This window comes from Phyllobates terribilis, unplaced genomic scaffold, assembly GCF_046119375.1.
Source record: "Phyllobates terribilis strain yellow unplaced genomic scaffold, ASM4611937v1 Scaffold_8__6_contigs__length_399053987, whole genome shotgun sequence".
Classification (NCBI taxonomy): Eukaryota; Metazoa; Chordata; class Amphibia; order Anura; family Dendrobatidae; genus Phyllobates; species Phyllobates terribilis.
Window position 1 is genome coordinate 350,093,967 of NW_027362768.1, and position 20,798 is coordinate 350,114,764.

General features: G+C 42.2%; 1 long non-coding RNA gene across 2 annotated transcripts in view; it reads right to left on the bottom strand.

The window, feature by feature from the left end:
- The window catches only part of LOC141156559 (uncharacterized), an 810,169-nt gene that overhangs the window by 355,650 nt on the left and 433,721 nt on the right, over positions 1–20,798 (bottom strand). The window lies entirely within an intron of this gene.

Genomic DNA, 20,798 nt, shown 5'->3' on the forward strand with positions numbered 1-20,798 from the left:
CCTCCATATCTTACAGCGTAAAAAACAAGTCTTCACTGGGCCCCATCAACAGAAAAATAAGAAATGTTACGGGTCTCAGAATTTAGCGACACAAAGCAAAAAAATGTTTTTGCAATATTCTGAATTTTCTTTGCATATTCGGTATCGCCTTAATCGAACTGACGTGGAAAATCATTTTTCCAGGTCATTTTTACTGCATAACAAACGCTGTAAAAACAAAACCCCCCAAAAACTACTGTATATTTTATGGTAAAAAGAATGGAGCCACTCAAAACTACAACTCTTCTCACAAACCCCAACAGAAAAATAAGAAAGTTATGGCTCTTAAAAGAAAGTGATGAAAAAATGACAGCAAAAAAATGTCAAATTTCCTGATCCTTACAAGGTTAACCAATCCAATTCACCCCACGGTAACAACCTTCCTGTCCCTATTTCAATTAACCCTTTAGATACCTCAATTTCCCTTGTCATGTAGCCTGTATGCCCTATTTTTGGTCCCCAGCTATTCTTATCTTAGTATTTGGAACAGGTTAAACTTAAACTTGTAATCCCTTATCATATTCTATTATTATTATTATTATAAGATTTGTGCAGATTGCCTGCTATTTACCTGCTGTACGAGTGTCCAGATGTTTTGCTGTAAATGCTCAAGATATTCTGAGCTAATACGACCTTTGTGGTATTTGGTCAGGCAGTCTCTCACAAGCTTCATAACCAGCCGGTAAGTGAAGCTGAGGACGCCATCGGGTAGTGGTAGCACAATGTCAGGGGCGTAGGTGGTAAGAATCCCCTGGAGCAGTGCTAACACCTGAAGTCTGTCTGAAGGAATTTCAGACATTTCAAGTAAATCCAAAGTAAATCCAAGCGCAATCAGTATATGATTAGCTATGCAGCTTCTCACTGACAGCAATGACACCGGAATGTCAAAGTGACTATATGGGTGTAAACACTTCTGTAAGTAGTGATGGTTAATTATGATGTCATGATGGAATCTAGTGTTCTCATCTTTTTTTTTTTTTTTAAACAAACTTTATTTAATGAGACAAAATAGACAAACAAATCAGGTTATAATCCTAGAATCTCCATGACATTTACCAACACAGACCACATCTTTAGAAATAAGTGTGAAATTCATCCAATCATTTTTTTTCACAATTTTAAGATTCAATTTTTAACTCCGCATGCAAAACAGCAAAAAAATACTTGTCCAAAATCCTTATATGAATAGATGTAAAAATAAGTGAATCCATTAGACTTTAAGTAATCCTGTTGTCCCCTATGTTCCTCCGTGTGATACCAGGATGTGTGTCAGAATACTTTCATCAGCTGTGACATATCAGATTGTGTATTGCTATATTCATTAAAAGATCTCAGTTTGTGAAAAAACGCTGTCGTCGACTTTTCTTTTTGTCTTTCTGACTCAAGTTTGTCATAAACTAATAAGGTTTTCAGAGTTTTGATTATTTCAGATAATTGAGGTGTCTCTTTCTTCAACCAATATCTAAGTGGACATTTTTTAACCATCAAAAGAACGACATGTATTATCTGTATAGACAGAACTCTGTCCCCATCCTCCCGATGTTCTGTTACAATATGATGAAATAAACATGCCCGAGGAGACTGTGGTACTTTAATTCTCCAAACATTATCTAAATAGAGAAGGGTCTCTTCCCACACCATTTGGGTGGAAGGGCATCGCCTGATTCTATCAAACAAATTGGTTTTAGGTTACATTTTGGGCATTTTCATAAATAATGTGATGAAGCATCTTTGTAGGAAAAATTGAAAGCATAAATGGCATTATGAATCAGTTTGTACTGCATTTCTCTCCATTGTTCATTGCTATTTTTACTTTATCCAAGCCCGTCAAAAGTTTACCATCTATCTAAGTGTCATTTAGCGCTATACTCCAATGGATAAATGAATCAGGTACCGCAGTGTGCAGAATTTGTCTCCTAATCCTTTGGTATATTGTGGATAGGGAATTTACCCATGAGCTAGACCACATCAATATGTCAAAATCACCCCTCCTTTCCACCTTCCCGAAATCTCTCACCATAGAGCTGTAGAAAGTGACTGTTTGGTGGTACTGTAGACATTGATGATCTCCCATATCATACATCCCTGAGAATTCCTGCCAGGTGAGCAGCCTTCCTTCATTAACATTTAATAAATCCCTTTCTGGTTCCATTGCTTACAAAGCTTGTTCTGTTTACCCTGAATAAATCTAGGATTTTCCCATAAGGGCACTAATTTAGATAGGTGAAAAGGTTGTGTGTATAATTTTCTTAAAACTTTCTACACACCCCCGGGCATGGGGAGCAGTGAATATTCCGCCAGCTGACCGGCGTGTGGGGGCCATAAACAGTGCCAGCAGGAGACCCTTCCCCATAACAATGCGGCATGACATTTTTTTCTTCACATTTTTTTTCTATTTTCCTCCTCTAAAACCTTATGGTCTGTAAAATACGGTATATTAAAAACTGTGGATTAAGACATAGATTTCAAAAAACAAATCACATATATACATTGCTCATTTAACCCCTTTACCATCTTGGGATTTTTTGTTTTTGCATTTTCATTTTTTGATCCCCTTCTACCCAGAGCCATAACTTTTTTTTTTAGTCAATATGGCCGTGTGAGGGCTTGTTTCTTGCGGACAAGTTGTACTTTTGAACGACACCATTGATTTTACCATATTGTGTACTGGAAAACGGGAAAAAAATTCCAACTGTGGTGAAATTGCAAAAAAAGTGCAACTCGACAATTGTTTTTTTTAAACTTATTCACTAAATGCTAAAAGTGACCTGCCATTATGATTCTCTGTATCATTACGAGTTTGTAGACACCAAACATGTCCAGGTTCTTTTTTATTTAAGTGGTGAAAAAAAAATCCAAAGTTTGTAAAAAAGAAAATAAAGGAGCCATTTTCCAAGACCCATGGAATCTCCTTTTTTGGGATCTGGGGCCGGGTGAGGGCTTATTTCTTGCGCGCTGAGCTGACGTTTTTAATGATGCCATTTTGGGGTAGATACGATGTTTTTATCACCCGTTATTTCATTTTATCGCAATGTTGCAGCAACCAAAATTCTACATTTTTGTTTTTTTTCCTCATTACCGATCTGATTAATTCTTTTTATATTTTGGACAAATCGGGTGATTCTGAACTCGCCGATTAGAGATGAGCGTTGTTCGACTCGAACTGTTCGCCAATCGCAAATTCGAGCTGTTTTGGGCGGTGTTCGAGCCGTTCGGCGAACACGAACGATTTGAAAAAAATTCGGCTGTTCGAGGTTATGTTCGATAACTGTTCGTGCACCAAAATCATAACTGGATTTTTTCTCAGTAATGATGAAAATTAATGTTAATACGCAGTTTGAGTGTACAGCGGGGCGGGGGGAGGGGCAGGGGATGGATCTCTGCAGGAATAATAAAGATCTCCATTTTTTTTTCTCTTTCCCGCATTTACAGTGGGGAGGTGCAGTCTGTCAGCCTATCAGCAGCGCACACACGCAGCAAAGTGCTTTTTTTCACACAAGCAAGGGCATGTGTCATTGGCAGTGTATGTCACATGTCCTTGCCCTATAAGACCCAGCCATTTTCCCCGTCGCCAGCATTTTCTCACTGCTGCAGCTGCGTGTTAGACGGCACCGCTGTTGCTGTGTGCGCTATACCTTGTTAATTTCAAGCCAATTTTCGCACAAATCTACAGATAGCTTGGGAGTAGGGAATAGTTGTGATTGCAGTCCTTTTAAGGACTAGGTTACAGCATTTCCTACGACTTTTATCTGGCAGGTCTGTGCTCTTAAATAGATAGGTTGGGAGTAAAGACTAATTGTAATTGCAGTCCTTTTCAGGACTAAGTTACATCAGTTCCTATCAGTTTTTGCCAGGCAGGTCTGTGCTAGTGCTGTGCAAGTTTTTTTCACAGCATTTGGCTAAATCTAGCAAAGCAAATCCTTTTTGGCCTATTGCAGAGTGTGTTAGTCAGTGGAGTAGCCTATCTGTGTTGCAAGCTACACCATATATACATATACCATATACACTGTGTATAGAATACCAATTTTTTTACTGTACCTAGTGAAGTAAAACCTTTTGGGCATAGCATCATTATATTAGTCCATCTATACTGACCTCCATCAGGTTGCAAATTGAATATAATTTTTATCTGCATCTAGCTCTGAAAAAATATTTGGGCTTCTAGCTGTGTGTGGGACTTGTTCTATTAGTCCATCTATACTGACCTCCACCAGGTTGCAAATTGAATATAATTTTTTTCTGCATCTAGCTCTGAAAAAATATTTGGGCTTCTAGCAGTGTGTGGGACTTGGTCTATTAGTCCATCTATACTGACCTCCATCAGGTAGCAAATTAAAAATAATTTTTATCTGCATCTAGCTCTGAAAAAATATTTGGGCTTCTAGCAGTGTGTTGGACTTGTTCTATTAGTCCATCTATACTGACCTCCATCAGGTTGCAAATTAAAAATAATTTTTATCGGCATCTAGCTCTGAAAAAATATTTGGGCTTCTAGCAGTGTGTGGGACTTGTTCTATTAGTCCATCTATACTGACCTCCATCAGGTTGCAAATTGAATATAATTTTTTTCTGCATCTAGCTCTGAAAAAATATTTGGGCTTCTAGCAGTGTGTGGGACTTGGTCTATTAGTACATCTATACTGATCTCCATCAGGTTGCAAATTGAATAAAAAAAATTTCTGCATCTAGCTCTGAAAAAATATTTGGGCTTCTAGCAGTGTGTGGGACTTGGTCTATTAGTACATCTATACTGATCTCCATCAGGTTGCAAATTGAATATTTTTTTTTTCTGCATCTAGCTCTGAAAAAATATTTGGGCTTCTAGCAGTGTGTGGGACTTGTTCTATTAGTCCATCTATACTGACCTCCATCAGGTTGCAAATTGAATATAATTTTTTCTGCATCTAGCTCTGAAAAAATATTTGGGCTTCTAGCAGTGTGTGGGACTTTCTCTATTAGTCCATCTATACTGACCTCCATCAGGTTGCAAATTAAAAATAATTTTTATCTGCATCTAGCTCTGAAAAAATATTTGGGCTTCTAGCAGTGTGTGGGACTTGTTCTATTAGTCCATCTATACTGACCTCCATCAGGTTGCAAATTAAAAATAATTTTTATCGGCATCTAGCTCTGAAAAAATATTTGGGCTTCTAGCAGTGTGTGGGACTTGTTCTATTAGTCCATCTATACTAACCTCCATCAGGTTGCAAATTGAATATAATTTTTTTCTGCATCTAGCTCTGAAACAATATTTGGGCTTCTAGCAGTGTGTGGGACTTGGTCTATTAGTCCATCTATACTGACCTCCATCAGGTTGCAAATTAAAAATAATTTTTATCTGCATCTAGCTCTGAAAAAATATTTGGGCTTCTAGCAGTGTGTGGAACTTGGTCTATTAGTCCATCTATACTGACCTCCATCAGGTTGCAAATTCAATATAATTTTTTTCTGCATCTAGCTCTGAAAAAATATTTGGGCTTCTAGCAGTGTGTGGGACTTGGTCTATTAGTCCATCTATACTGACCTCCATCAGGTTGTAAATTGAATATAATTTTTTTCTGCATCTAACCCAGCCAATAGTTTTGGCCTAATACCACAGTTTGGCCACTCAGCTCTGCTCGGTTCCCATCCATTGTTTTTTTGTGCAAACAAGTCCAGAGTTGTGAATTAGTTAACCACCAAAATGAGTGGAAAAAGGCCTGCTGCTGGTGGAAAGGGGATTAGGCGTGTTGGGAAGGCGAAAAAAGGTTGTGTCCGTGGGGTAGGTGTTAAAGCAACAGTAACATCTGCAGAAGAAAGACCATCTTCCAGCCAAACTAAAATGTCTACTTCTTTTAGCGGACAATGTGATAAGATCCCTTTCTTACGGCCACGCCAATCGCTACAAATTCCAGATGAGGCACAAAAACAGCAGGTGCTTCAACGGATATCAAGTGCTCCTTTAAGTGGGCTCTCCTCCACATCAACTTCAACATCACAAATACTCCAGTCCTCAGAGGTGTCACCCCAATCGCACTTGCTTCCTCACAGCTCCCAAATCTCCAGCTGCCCGTCTGAGTATGAGGTAGAACAGATGGTTGAGTCTGCAGAGCTGTTTACTCATACTATAGCCTGGGAATCAGAGGTCGACTCCAGCGCTTCTGTGAATCCAGACGAGGAAATGATCTGCATTGATTCCCAGATACTTTATGAGTCGGATCCAGGACCAGACGCAGAAGGTTCTGACCATAATGTAGACCCTCATTCCCAAACTGTAACACCTGTTGGTGGAGACAATGAGGAAGACGATGATGAGACTCAAATACCTGATTGGAGCGACAACTTTAGTTTTTTGTCAGGGCAGGAACAGGTTGGCTCTGAGGACGACGGGTGTGATAACACACAGGGTGATGATGATGAGGTTGGAGATCCCACTTACTGTCAACCCACAGTCAGCCAAGAGATGAGGTCAGCAGAGGAGGTGGAGGAGAATGCTAGTGACGACGAGGTCAGGTTGCGCCTTCCTGGACAGAGACGTTGTACTGGAAGCACGTCAACAACTGCATCCTCAAACACAACTCTACCTCTCACCACAAGTCGTGGTGGCTCTTCAGGTCACATGGGTGCTAAGCCTTGCATAGACTGGGCATTTTTTCAGATCGATAAAGATGACCCAACTCGTGTTATCTGTAACATTTGTCAGCAAAAGTTATGTAGAGGCCAAAAAATACATAGTTTGAGTACTTCATGCATGAACCGGCACATGGACATGAAGCATAAGTTTCAGTGGGAAGCTCACTGTGCTACAATGCGGCCTAGCCGGCCGGGCCAACCGCCGTCTGCCACATCTTGTGCATCCGCGGCCTCTTCATCCTCTGTGACTGGGTCATCATTTTCTTTGGAGGTGGTAACAACAGCTGGTGTTGAGCGCTGTCCGACATCGATAGCACCACCTTTGGATCAAGGCAACCTAACATGTCCGCCTGCATCTTCCTCACAGACCGGCAGTTTGCCCGGGACACCCTTATCAACCCCGTCTAAGCACAACAGCCAGCCCTCGGTCCCTCAGATGTGGACAAGTAAAAGACCATTTCCTCCTAGCCGTGAGAAAGCTAAGAGGTTGAATTTCTCCATCTGCAAGCTCTTGGCTACAGAAATGCTGCCTTTCCGCCTGGTGGACACAGAGGATTTTCGAGACCTTATGTTATGTACAGGCTTACAGCCCAAGAGTGGCATATCCAGTGGTAGCGTAGCGTAGTTTCCCATCATACGAAGGTGACCTTGTCGTGGTTGATGGGCACACATAAATTGGCCAAATTATGCGCAAAAAAACCTTTATTTTTCAAAGTGACATTAGTCTAGATACAATATTTCTTATATATTCATGTATGGAGTGCCGAAGTTCTTTTTGCAATTGAGATTACTTTTTTCTTCAGAGCACCCGAATAGACCAGTGAGCGACCCCTCTCTTTTTTCTATTAATCATTTTTGGGATCCCGCTCCTGGAACATTGCAGCTGGTACGTGTTCACACTATTAGAAGTTTGACAGCCTTTTTTCTGACCATGTGTCCCTCTCATTCAGTCACAGGTTGTTTTAACTAGCTCTACCAGCCCATACATTGTAGGTTAAAAGCCCAAGCAGAGACATATTGTTCATACAGGCTTACAGCCCAAGAGTGGCATATCCAGTGGTAGCGTAGCGTAGTTTCCCATCATACGAAGGTGACCTTGTCGTGGTTGATGGGCACACATAAATTGGCAAAATTATGCGCAAAAAAACCTTCATTTTTCAAAGTGACATTAGTCTAGATCAGTGATTTTCAACCAGTGTTCCGCGGCACACTAGTGTGCCGCGACACATGGTCGGGTGTGCTGCGGGGAAAGTTCCCCAAACTATGGTGCCCCCTGTGTTTTGTTTCCCGGCAATGCGCTCGATGGGCAGTCACGCCTTCTTACAATGTAGGAGACGTGTACAATAACACATGCGCAAGCTTTGAACCTCGCGCGACTTAATGACGTCACCGAGGCCGGCGCGTCATCCTGAGAGTGGAGAGACTCTCGCATTTGCCCGCCGCCAAGGTAATGCCCGCCAATAATGCTGACTATATAAGCTTTTGCCTGAGTATATGAACTGTTGGCAGAATACTCAGCATATGAGCTGGTACTTTTAGTGTTAGAACCTTGCTGTTAGGTTTTTTTCCTTTGCTGGTCACATGACCTTGTTGGCCTATTTAATCCTGCTCCGCCCTTCTGGCTTTGCTGGACTTCATTGTATATCTACTTTCTAGCTAGCCTGTGCTCTGTATCTAACTCTGTTAGTTTGCTTGGTCTACGGACCTCTATGTTCTATCTATTTTGTTTGTTCATCTGTCTGCTACTATTTCTGTTAGGAGGTGTCCCATATTCCTCCCAGTCCTTAGTACTTGTAGGGATTCCCTCCTCACATCTATAGGTCTCCGTACAGACTAGATTAGGACTTTAGCAGGTCTGATCGCAGGATCAGGTTCCCTGTTACATCGTAGGGATTCAGCTGAGTCTTATAGTAGGGACAGATCTCCTCTCTTTCCTTAGCTTTGGTAGCAGAACATAACAGTAAGTCCAGCCTGCAAATTCTCTAAGGAAAGATTTTTTTTTTTTTTTTGTTCCATCATGGTGTCGGTTCAGGATTTGGCTAAACACCTGCAGGGACTCTCTCTGGAAGTGGCCGAGCTCCGTCAGCACGTGAGTAACTGTCCTGGAGCATATTTCTTGGAGCCTAAGGTATGTTTGCCGGATTTATTTTTTGGTGAACATCGAAAATTTTTTTCATTTAAAAATGCTTGCTTATTGTATTTTCGTTTGAGACCCAAGTCCTCTGGGGATGAATCCCAGCGCGTAGGGTTCATAATGTCACTTTTGCGCAAAGAGCCTCAGGAGTGGGCCTTTTCTTTGCAACCTAGTGATACATGCTTCAGATCAGTGGATAGTTTTTTTTCTGCTTTGGGACTATTATATGATGATCCTGACCGTGTGGCATCAGCTGAGACTGAGTTGAGACGTTTAAAACAAGGATCAGGTAATGTCGAAAAATATTGTACTCATTTTCGTCGTTGGTCCACTCAAACAGGGTGGAACGATTCTGCTCTGAAAAGTCTATTTCTTGCTGGGCTCAGTGAAAGGGTTAAAGACCTGCTAATTGCTTATCCTACACCTGAGGATTTGCAACAGGCTATGCAATTAGCTATACGGGTGGATAGAAGACTGCGTGCTAGGGTTAATGAGAGCAAATCCTCTGCTATGTCAGTTTCTGGTTATGATAATGTGTGTACTAACAGTGGTGAACCGATGGAGATTGGATCGGTGGCACCTCGCTCTCAAGAAAAAGACCGTCGTTTTTCAGAAGGCTTGTGTTTCTATTGCGGAAAATCTGGTCATTTGATTAAAGGCTGTGAGCTTCGTATGAAGAAAGAAAAAAAAATGGTCAGTCACGCCCGTATTGCCTGTTTAAATTCCAAGGGTATATTTTTAGCTGCTTCCACGATTGCTCAGGAAAAATTGATGGAATTTCGGGTGTTTGTTGATTGCGGGTCTACACTGAATGTAATTGATGGGGGATTCGTGGAAAAACTCAATTTAAAACCTGAACCTTTATCATCCCCCATTGCTGTGGTTTCTGTGGATGGCTCCCCTTTGAAGAATATTACTCTTAAGGTCAGTGAATTTCCTCTCACTATTAATGGTGTTCACCATGAGAAATTGGATTTGGTAGTGTTGAATAACTTGCCTTCTCCAGTAATATTGGGATTGCCCTGGTTAAAATTTCACAATCCTGTACTGGATTGGTCTACCAGTGAAATTAAATCCTGGAGCCATAAATGTTATGACAAGTGTTGTAACGGGCGTATTGCAGCTTTGGATAGGGGAGAATTGCCTGTACCTATTCAGGATTTTTGGAGAGTTTTTTCTGAGAAGGAATCGCAGGTTTTGCCTCCCCATAGAGACTATGATTGTTCTATTGAATTTGTCCCTGGAGCGACTCTTCCTAAAAGTCGTTTATTTAACCTTACCATTCCTGAGAGGAAGGCTTTGGAGGAATACATACAGACAAGTTTGGCCGCCGGTCACATTAGGCCCTCTAAGTCTCCTGTGGCGGTTGGATTTTTTTTTGTAAAAAAAAAGGACGGCGGTTTACGTCCTTGTCTGGATTTTCGTGAGATTAACAAAATTACGGTACGCAATCCTTACCCACTGCCATTGATTCCTGATCTGTTTAACCAGTTATTGGGGGCCAAGTGGTTCTCTAAAATTGACCTTAAGGGGGCATACAATCTGTTGCGCATGAAGGAGGGTGATGAATGGAAGACTGCTTTTAACACTCCTGTGGGTCATTTTGAGAATCTGGTTATGCCTTTTGGTCTTACTAATGCTCCTGCATTTTTTCAGAATCTGATTAATGACATCCTTAGACCTTTGATCGGTAAAAATGTGGTTGTGTATTTGGATGACATTTTGATTTATTCGCCAGATCTGGAGTCTCATTGGCGGAGCGTGCGTGAGGTATTACAGTTATTAATGGACAATTCGCTTTTTGCTAAGCTGGAGAAATGTGAGTTCGCTGTACAGAGAATTAGTTTTTTGGGCTACATTATCTCCAGCAAAGGTTTTGAGATGGATCCGGTTAAGGTTCAGGCTGTGCAGGAATGGCCTAGGCCTATTGGTTTGAAATCGATACAGAGGTTTTTGGGTTTCGCCAATTACTACAGAAAATTCATAAAAAATTTTTCTAGTATTGTCAAACCTCTGACTGATCTCACCAGGAAAGGTGCTGATGCGGTTCAGTGGTCTTCTGAGGCCATTGAAGCTTTTGTGTATCTCAAGGAGAGGTTCACCTCTGCTCCCATCCTTATGCAGCCTGATGTTACTAGGCCGTTTTTGGTTGAGGTTGATGCTTCCTCTGTGGGGGTTGGCGCAGTATTGTCTCAGGATAACGGGGATGGATTACATCCCTGTGCCTTTTTTTCAAAAAAATTTTCGGAGACTGAACTGAATTACGATATTGGTAATCGGGAATTATTGGCTATTAAACTCGCATTTGAACACTGGCGCCACTTCTTGGAAGGTGCGGAATTTCCCGTTCAGGTTCTTACGGATCATAAAAATCTGATATATCTTGATGCTGCCAAGCGCCTGAATGCCCGTCAGGCTAGGTGGGCACTGTTTTTCTCGCGGTTTAATTTCTCCGTTACTTACATCCCTGGTACTAAGAATGTTAAGGCGGATGCCTTGTCTCGCAGTTTTTCTCCCATAGTCGGTGCTGAGAAAGAGGAAAACATTTTACAAGAAGGTGTTGTGATAGCTGCTTTAGACTCCGTTTTGGAAGATGAGATTCTTAAAGCTCAGGAGAATGCCCCATCTAACACTCCTCATGGGAGGTTGTTTGTGCCTGGGACCTTTAGGAGAGATTTGTTTGTTGAGTGTCACGAATCTCGGTTGGCAGGTCATCCCGGAATCTCTGAGACCAAGAGACTGGTGGGTCGCAGTTTTTGGTGGCCTGGATGGCAGAAGGAAGTCATTAAGTGGGTGCGCCAATGTACTATATGTGCTAGATCTAAGTCCTCACATACTCCTGCTGCGGGGTTGCTTTGTCCTTTGGAGGTTCCCAGTGCTCCTTGGACACATTTGGCTATGGACTTTATAACTGACCTTCCCTCCTCTGAGGGTTTTACTGTCATCTGGGTGGTCGTGGACCGTTTTAGCAAGATGTGTCACTTGGTTCCCTTCGTCAAACTGCCCTGCGCTAAAGCTCTCGCTAAGGCCTTTGTCAAGGAAATTGTCAGACTTCATGGCGTTCCTACTGACATTGTTTCTGATAGGGGTCCTCAGTTCGTGGCTCGTTTTTGGCGTGCCTTTTGTGACAGGTTGGGAATTCATTTGTCGTTTTCGTCCGGATATCATCCTGAATCTAATGGCCAGACAGAAAGGAAAAACCAGGATGTTGAGCAGTTCTTGCGTTGTTTTGTGGCAGACAATCAAGAGGGGTGGTCTGAGTTTCTGCCACTTGCTGAATTTGCTCTGAACAATCATACATCTTCTTCTGCTGGTTGTTCGCCTTTTTTTTGTTGTTCTGGGAGACATCCGTCGTTTGGGTCGTTCTCCAAGTTGGGATCTGCCGTGCCTGAGGAGGAGAATTTTTCCGGTAATTTGGAAAGAGTTTGGACGGATGTGCGTGGTAATCTTCAGGAGGCCAACAGAAAATCTAAAGACTACTTTGATAGGAAACGACAGGAGGTTTTGTTCGCTGTTGGTGACATGGTTTGGTTGTCCTCTAGGAATCTGCGGTTGAGGATTCCTTCTAAGAAATTGGGTCCCAAGTTTGTAGGGCCCTTTAAGGTGCTTCAGGTTGTCAACCAATCTGCTGTTAGGTTGGAGGTTCCTACCTCCTGGAGAATTAATCCGGTCTTTCATGTCTCTCTGTTAAAAAAAGCTGTTGTGTCGGATGGTGACGCCTCTGCCTCTGTTCCTCCGGTGGTGGAGGACGGGGAATATGAAATTTCTCGCATCCTTGACTCTAGACGGTATAGAGGTAGTTTGCAGTATCTTGTGGCCTGGAAAGGTTTCGGACCCGAGGATAACTCTTGGGTGAGGTCAGATGATGTTTCCGCGTCCAGACTTATCAGAGCGTTTCACAGGAGATTTCCTGATAAGCCTGGTCCTAGGGGATCCGGAGGATCCTCTTAGAAGGGGGGGTACTGTTAGAACCTTGCTGTTAGGTTTTTTTCCTTTGCTGGTCACATGACCTTGTTGGCCTATTTAATCCTGCTCCGCCCTTCTGGCTTTGCTGGACTTCATTGTATATCTACTTTCTAGCTAGCCTGTGCTCTGTATCTAACTCTGTTAGTTTGCTTGGTCTACGGACCTCTATGTTCTATCTATTTTGTTTGTTCATCTGTCTGCTACTATTTCTGTTAGGAGGTGTCCCATATTCCTCCCAGTCCTTAGTACTTGTAGGGATTCCCTCCTCACATCTATAGGTCTCCGTACAGACTAGATTAGGACTTTAGCAGGTCTGATCGCAGGATCAGGTTCCCTGTTACATCGTAGGGATTCAGCTGAGTCTTATAGTAGGGACAGATCTCCTCTCTTTCCTTAGCTTTGGTAGCAGAACATAACATTTAGTACTCCAGCAGTATACTGCATATAACAATGAGAAATGTAAAATGAGAAATACTATAGTCATGAGGCTGGAGTACTACAAGTACCAGCTCATATGCTGAGTATATGAGCTGGCACTTGTACTCTGGCCTCATGGCCATAGTACTTCTCATTGTACCCCTTTATATTGCAGTATATGAGCCACATAATAATCAGCACCATATACTGTGGCGCTGTACAGTGCACATCACCACAGTATATGATGCTGATAATCATGTGCTCATATACGTGGGACTGTATTTATGAGGTTACATGGGATTGAATATATGAGGGGGTTATCCTTTTTTATTTCACTTTTTTAAAATAAATAATTTATTGAAAGGACCTCTGCCAGGCATATTTCACTCTTGAGGGCTAAAAAAGTAGCTCTTGTGGTGGTAAGAAGCTGATTTAAAACCCCCAAGAGTGAACTCCGTGAGAGTTGTATGTATGGAATAATAAATGATATTAGTACCGTTCTTCAGCAGTCATGTCCTGCTTGAATTGACTCTAGTGGCGTAGCACTTGGCAGCCGGCTCTATTCTACTTATAGAGAAAGCTGAGTGCTACGTCACTAGTGTCAACTCAAGCAGGAAATGCAGACCGTAGTAATAGAAGTTATTATCACACACATACAGCTCTCGCGAAGTTCACTCTTGGGGGGTTTAAATCAGCTTCTTGTCACCACGAGAGCTGCTTTTTAAGCCCTCAGGAATGAAATATGCCTAGCAGAGGTCCTTTAAGTGTGGCAGATAATGTAATACTCTTCTATTTTAGTGTGTGGCTGCGCACACTATCTCAGCAGTGATGGAGAAGTATTTGAGAATGGAAAAGGCAAATGCCGAACAGGACCCTGGACACAATTCTAACCCAAATGAAGGCCCTAGTATGAGAGTTCGACAAAAGAAAAAAGACAAGACGGTGAGCTCAAGGCAATACAGTGAAAGCTATCTTTCATTTGGATTTACTTCAACTGGGGATGCGACAGCACCAACACCACTGTGCTTGGTGTGTGGTGAGAAGCTTTCCAATAGCGCTATGGTGCCAAGCAAACTTAAACGCCATGTCCAAACGAAACACCCTTCCGTTCAAAATAAACCGATGGAGTATTTTGTACGCTTGCGTACAAACAATGAGAAAGGGGCAACTTTTTTGAGAAAAAGCACAAAGGTAAATGAGAGAGCCCTCAAAGCTAGCTACCTTGTTGCTGAACTCATAGCTAAATCAAAAAAGTCCCACACTGTGGCAGAAACATTAATACTACCAGCTTGTAAAGCTATTGTAAATGAGATGCTTGGCCCTGAAGCAGCTAAAGAGATGGCTAAAGTGCCTCTCTCTGATAACACAATTGCCAGACGGATTGATGACTTGTCTGCGGACATTGAAACAGTTGTTTTGGAAAAGGTGCGCATCAGTAAGAAATTTGCCTTGCAACTTGATGAGTCGACGGATATCAGTGGACATTGTCAGTTGTTGGCCAATGTGCGTTTTGTGGATGGTGAAGCGATTAGAGAAAACTTCCTATTTTGCAAGGCACTGACAGAAAAATCAACAGGAGAGGCAATATTCCAAGTCACATCGGAATATCTTGATAAAAGTGGACTTACATGGGAAAACTGCACAGGTGTCTGCACTGATGTAGCCGCAGCCATGGTCGGGCGCATCAAAGGCTTTGTAAGTAGGGTTAAAGAAAGAAACCCAGATGTTCTTGCTACCCACTGTTTCTTGCACCGTGAGGCCCTCGTTGCAAAGACCTTACCAGCAGATCTAGCTCCTGTGTTGGATGATGTTGTGCGCATAGTGAACTTTGTGAAGACGCGACCTTTGAGATGTCGCTTATTTGCGTCTTTGTGTACAGAAATGGGAGCGGAGCATAAAATCTTATTGCTTCACACGGAGGTCAGGTGGCTGTCACGCGGCAAAGTGCTGGCCCGTGTGTATGAGTTGCGAGAAGAACTTAAAATATTTCTTACAAACGAGAGGTCCGATTATTCAAAGCTGCTTGCAAGTGATGAGTGGTGTGCAAAGCTGGCATACCTGGCTGATATATTTCAATATCTGAATGAACTAAACACACGGATGCAAGGTCGAAATGAAAACCTGCTTACAAGCACTGATAAAATGAACGGATTCCGTTTAAAGGTGCAGCTCTGGCAACAACATGTGCAGGGTGGCAACCTTCAGATGTTCCCACTCACCGAGAAACTGCATGATGACAATACTGCTGCAATGTGCGAAGCGATTGGCAGACATTTGAAAACTCTTGAGGAGAAGTTATCGTTCTATTTCTCTTCAGCCTTCACAGAATGCCTTGACTGGGTTAGGGACCCATACAGCTCATTATCCGTTGCTGGAAAGGACATGACTTTAAAGGAGCAAGAGGAACTCGTTGAACTGAAGCAAGATCGCGGTTTAAAGCTAAAGTTTGCTGATCTTCCTTTGGACAGTTTTTGGTTATCTGTTGCCAAGGAGTTCCCCATTCTGGCCAACAAAGCTATTTTGACATTGCTCCCATTTTCAACCACATATCTATGTGAGCTGGGCTTCTCAAGCTTGACTGCGATAAAAACTAAAAACAGGGAGAAACTGAGAACTGTTGAGGAAGAGCTTCATGTGTGTCTTTCCACCATTCCTGCCACCATTTTGTGTTTATCGAAACCGGCCCAGGTTTCACACTGAGTGAGTAAAATAAATTTAGAATCTATATTATTAACTATATGTATAATATGACTGTTTTAGTGTCATTTTGTGCTATTTTGGTTGGTGGTGTGCCCCAGGATTTTCTAAGTATAAAAAGTGTGCCGCGGCTCAAAAAAGGTTGAAAATCACTGGTCTAGATACAATATTTCTTATATATTCATGTATGGAGTGCCGAAGTTCTTTTTGCAATTGCACACAGTGCAAGGCAGCAGTGGCATGTCACAGCTGGTTGCACTAACCAGTCCAATCAGCTGCTAGCAGAGACATACAGGTGAACTGAATGGTGGAACAAGGAACTGAAAGCTTCTTCCTCCACTGATCAATCTCAGGAAAGGCTGGAGGTCCTGTCACTGATGATGATGGTAAAACAGTGCTGCTGTAGGTGCAGCGCAAAATCACATTTTGCAAATGGGAAAGTAATCAGACCTAGGTATTTCCAGTAGCTGCAGAGCAGGTGACATTACTTTGACCGATGTCCTAATAGACCTTTCTTCAGTCAAGGTCTAATAGGAGCAGTAAGATGTCAGTCATGGGGGTCACTGTTAGGACCCCAACTTCTATAGAAACTCATCAGCACCGTAATCGTATCTCCCTCTCCTTCTGTCCAAACCATCTAGATGCTGTGGTTGCTACTGACGGTGGGGTATAAGGGGTTAAACTGGCAGGATCAGGAATAGCTCCTCCAGCAGCGGGACTGTGTAATACAGCTGTACGACTGCTGCAGATCTCGTAGGTGCCCTGACGACACCTGCCTGATGAAAATGTGCACTATTGAGCAGGTGCTGGATCCTGACTGTGAAGTATATTTTCGATGCTTCTCGGGAACCAGTTATTCTTAATCTTTCAGCAGGTTAAGGGTAGAGAGTCTGATTCCAGTGATGTGTCAATTACTGGGTGTGTTTTGCTGTTTTAATACAATCAGTATTTTATCAGCAGGACGTTATCACTACAAGACTAGGTGTCTCGTGTCTCCTAGTCCAACCACACCGCCATCACTGGTTAGCGGCTTTCTGTCAATATACAGTGTACATAGAAAGCTGCCAATCAATGGTGTGTTCGGGGTTATACAGGGCTCAACATCTGAGCTCTGCTACAGAGAAAAGTGTGATTCTATCACAATTGCTGCACCCAGTAAGTGGCACATCGCTGGAATCAGGGTCTCTGTCCCTACATCATGCTGCTGTCAGATTACATAGCAAAAACCTGCTGACAGATTCCCGTTAAGGCCCAGCTATAATATCACTGTAACACTATCATTAGATGTGAGCTCCCTATACCTGTATACCTGCTGCTGTGGTGCTGCACAAAAAGTTATTCACAAAACGAGTGTATACATGTATATCTATATCTCCTGAATGGTATTACTGCTAGATTTACTATAGATATACAGTACAGACCAAAAGTTGAAGCTCATCAAGAGAATGCCAAGAGTGTGCAAAGCAGTCATCAAAGCAAAAGGTGGCTACTTTGAAGAACCTAGAATATAAGACATATTTTCAGTTGTTTCACACTTTTTTGTTAAGTATATAATTCCACATGTGTTAATTCATAGTTTTGATGCCTTCAGTGTGAATGTACAATTTTCATAGTCATGAAAATACAGAAAAATCTATAAATGAGAAGGTGTGTCCAAACTTTTGGTCTGTACTGTAAATATGAGGTTCTTAGCGCACATTTTGAGCAAATTGTGCGAGCCCATCTGCCAACGACAAGGCGACCTCTTCAGATGGGTCCCTACACTAACCTGACACTAATTTATTTACTAACTGGAACTCGGCCTCACAAATATCTTTTTATTACTACCATTTTTACGATTTATTAAAAATGTACCTTTTATTATTTACTTTATTTATTAGTTTTATCATTTTTTTTATTACTCTTGTGACTCTAATAATGGTATTACTAAAATCCCTATGTCTAAAGCTTTTGATCCAGAAGAAGGCAAAAACCCCAGGACACATTCAGCCAATTTGTGTCACTGGGGAAAAATTCCTTCTTGACCCCGAGAAAAGGCGATCAGTCCTAGGACCCTGGATCAAACCTAATTATGTTATTACTAGTTATCTAATTAATATTGCAGTGCTAATTATACTACTACTATAGTTATTATTTTATATATAGGGTTTTGTTCTTTTTATAGATATTATACTATTATTAATATCCCGCTATTTTATTACAGAACTATTCTAACTTTTAGATTAGGTTTTGTTCTTTTTATAGATTTTATATTTATTACTTACGTCCTGCTATCTTATAGTACTATTCTAACTTTTCTATGACTGTTTCACTTTACACTACTGATTGAGCTACTACTATAATTATTTTAATTTAGTGTTTTGTTCTTTTTATAGATATAACTATTTTATATTCTTACTATTATTAATACTGCTATTTTATAACTATTATTCTAACTTTTCTATTATCATTAATACTACCCTATTCCTACACTGTTGATCCAGAAGAAGGCAAAAACCCCAGGACACATTCAGCCAATTTGTGTCACAGGGGAAAAATTCCTTCTTGACCCCGAGAAAAGGCGATCAGTCCTAGGACCCCGGATCACACTGCTATTCCACCTACTACTGTACTATTACTACGGATATTTTATTACTACTTTTAGGACTTTCTTATTATCACTAATATAATTACTCTTGTTAGTCTAATACTGATCTATTCCCACTATATTACTATTCTCCTGCTATTATTATTACTGGTGTTTTTATACTTACGGGCCGGTAATGCCGCATCTGATGTTATCGGCAGAGAGGTCCCAGCAGGACGGTCCACAGGATGTTCTTCTTTCTTGTCATAGGGAAGACTTGGCTGACTTGGTGGTGGAAGTTGTGCGGCCTGGTCCTGCTTCTTCTTGTGCTGCTTCTCGGGAGCTTAATGTCCAGTTTGATCTTCTTTGCCGCCTTCTGCTCTTCTTTCTTGTCTTCCTCTTCATCCAGATAGTCCAGCATTTCTCTTAGAGCCATTTGTTCTTCTTCTTCCCGTTTCCTTTTCTCCCTGGCTTGGATGCTTATGGGTGGAGCGGGCCGTTCTTCTCTCCTTACAGTATACCTTCTTTGGGCTTCTGGGTTGGTTGGCATGAGGCGCTCCTTCTTGTAGAGGGGAGAAGGGAGAAGCTTCGTACAATACGCCAGTCTTCTCAGTATCTCCTCAGGGGGGACGTATCCGGGGCACATGGTGACTGCTGACATCTTCACTGACAATGTATCCAAATCCTATAAAACATCAGGAATAGTCAGCAGGGGTTTTGACTATAAATTCTGGTGCAGGGGAAGGGCAACATTGGGAAATGTATAGGATACTGACTGTTACATATGTCGGCTTCATTACAGGGGGATTTTCAGTTGGAACAAGTTATCACTTATACCTGGGATAGGTGATGACTTATAGATCAGTGGGGTCCGTCCGCTGGGAACTCCAGCCGTCACCAGAACTTTTATCCCCGTTAGATGGTAGAGGAGGTGCACATGCTCCACCGCCGCTCCATTCACCCTCTCTGGGGCCTGCAGGAGCTGTACTCAACGTTCTCTGGCACCCTCGGTGGTTGGGCGAGGGTACTGCCGCTGCCTCCTAACAGGATAACAGGGCCCTGTTCTGGCGATTGGTGGTTCCCAGTGGTCGGACTCTGATCTTATCCCGCAGATAGGTGATAACTTGTTGGGAGCTCCCCTTTAGTATGTGGTATATATGGAGGACGGGGTATCGTGCAGAGTACTAGCAATACTACACTGCGGCCATCCTGTGTGCGCCGGGGCCGTTCCCCATGGAGGAGCAGAGCGGGGGGTAAATATCGGGATCTAGTCGCCGGATCCATCCAGATGGGAGATGTGACGAGTGCGGCCTCACCCCCTGATATCTCATCCTATTGTGTGTTGGGGAATAATAAGTTGGTGCTGAGCAGATTTCTCAGGACGTCTTGGTTGTGGTCTGTGAGTGCGTGTGATGGGATGTGGCTCCTCCGTTATCTTATAGACGTCTTATACCTGGAATCTCGCGCTGACTGCAGGTGTCTGTCTTCACACTCGGATGAGATATAACAGACTGACTTCTTCTTTTTTTTTTTTTTTTCAAATTCAAACTGAGCAATCCTATTGGTTGTTCAGAAATGCAGTTACCATGGTGACAGAAGTATCTGAAGATTTAAAGGGACAGGATGCTGTTATAGTGCTATAATACATTTTACTATAATGTTCCCCAAATACTGTATATTATGTGGCCCTGTGCAGATAATGTGGGGGCATATATAGCTCTCCATATATAGCTCTTCATATTTTACATAGATTCATTTAGAGGATCTGCAGAGATATTTTGGGGGAAAATAACTTATGGTAACAATTGAACGTGTATAAAGAAGGCTGGTTATCTATTAATGGTCATACGATTGCGGTTTATGTTCAATACAAATCTAAATATTAATCAGAAGTCACTGGGAGAGATTTATCAGCTAAATGACAGAATCCTGTAGTTCTTTGCAGCAAAATCTGTATTTCATGATTTGCTTCACATGTTTTAAACCCTTTCTGTGCCTTGTCTGACAAGAGGCGTGGCTTAGCTGAAAAGGGGTGTGGCTTATGGGAAATGGGCGGGGCCTAACATTCTGCTCCAGAAATTACACCAAAATTGTAGCTCACATTTCTGGCAGAAAATAAGTAACTAACTAACTAGATGGTGTAAATGTGGACAAGACAGTGTAAGAATGTGGCAGATGGATGAAATGGCCGCTGCGGGAGAAATGTGACGCCCCACACTGATTATTACCAGTTCTTGCAGCTGCAGCGCTTACTGAGCGGAGTCACTGGAGGTGACGGGTGGGCGACCCCTGAATAGAATAATGCTCCACATCGCCAGCATGGTCTATTCACTGGGGATCATTCACTATAATATCAGTCAGCATTAA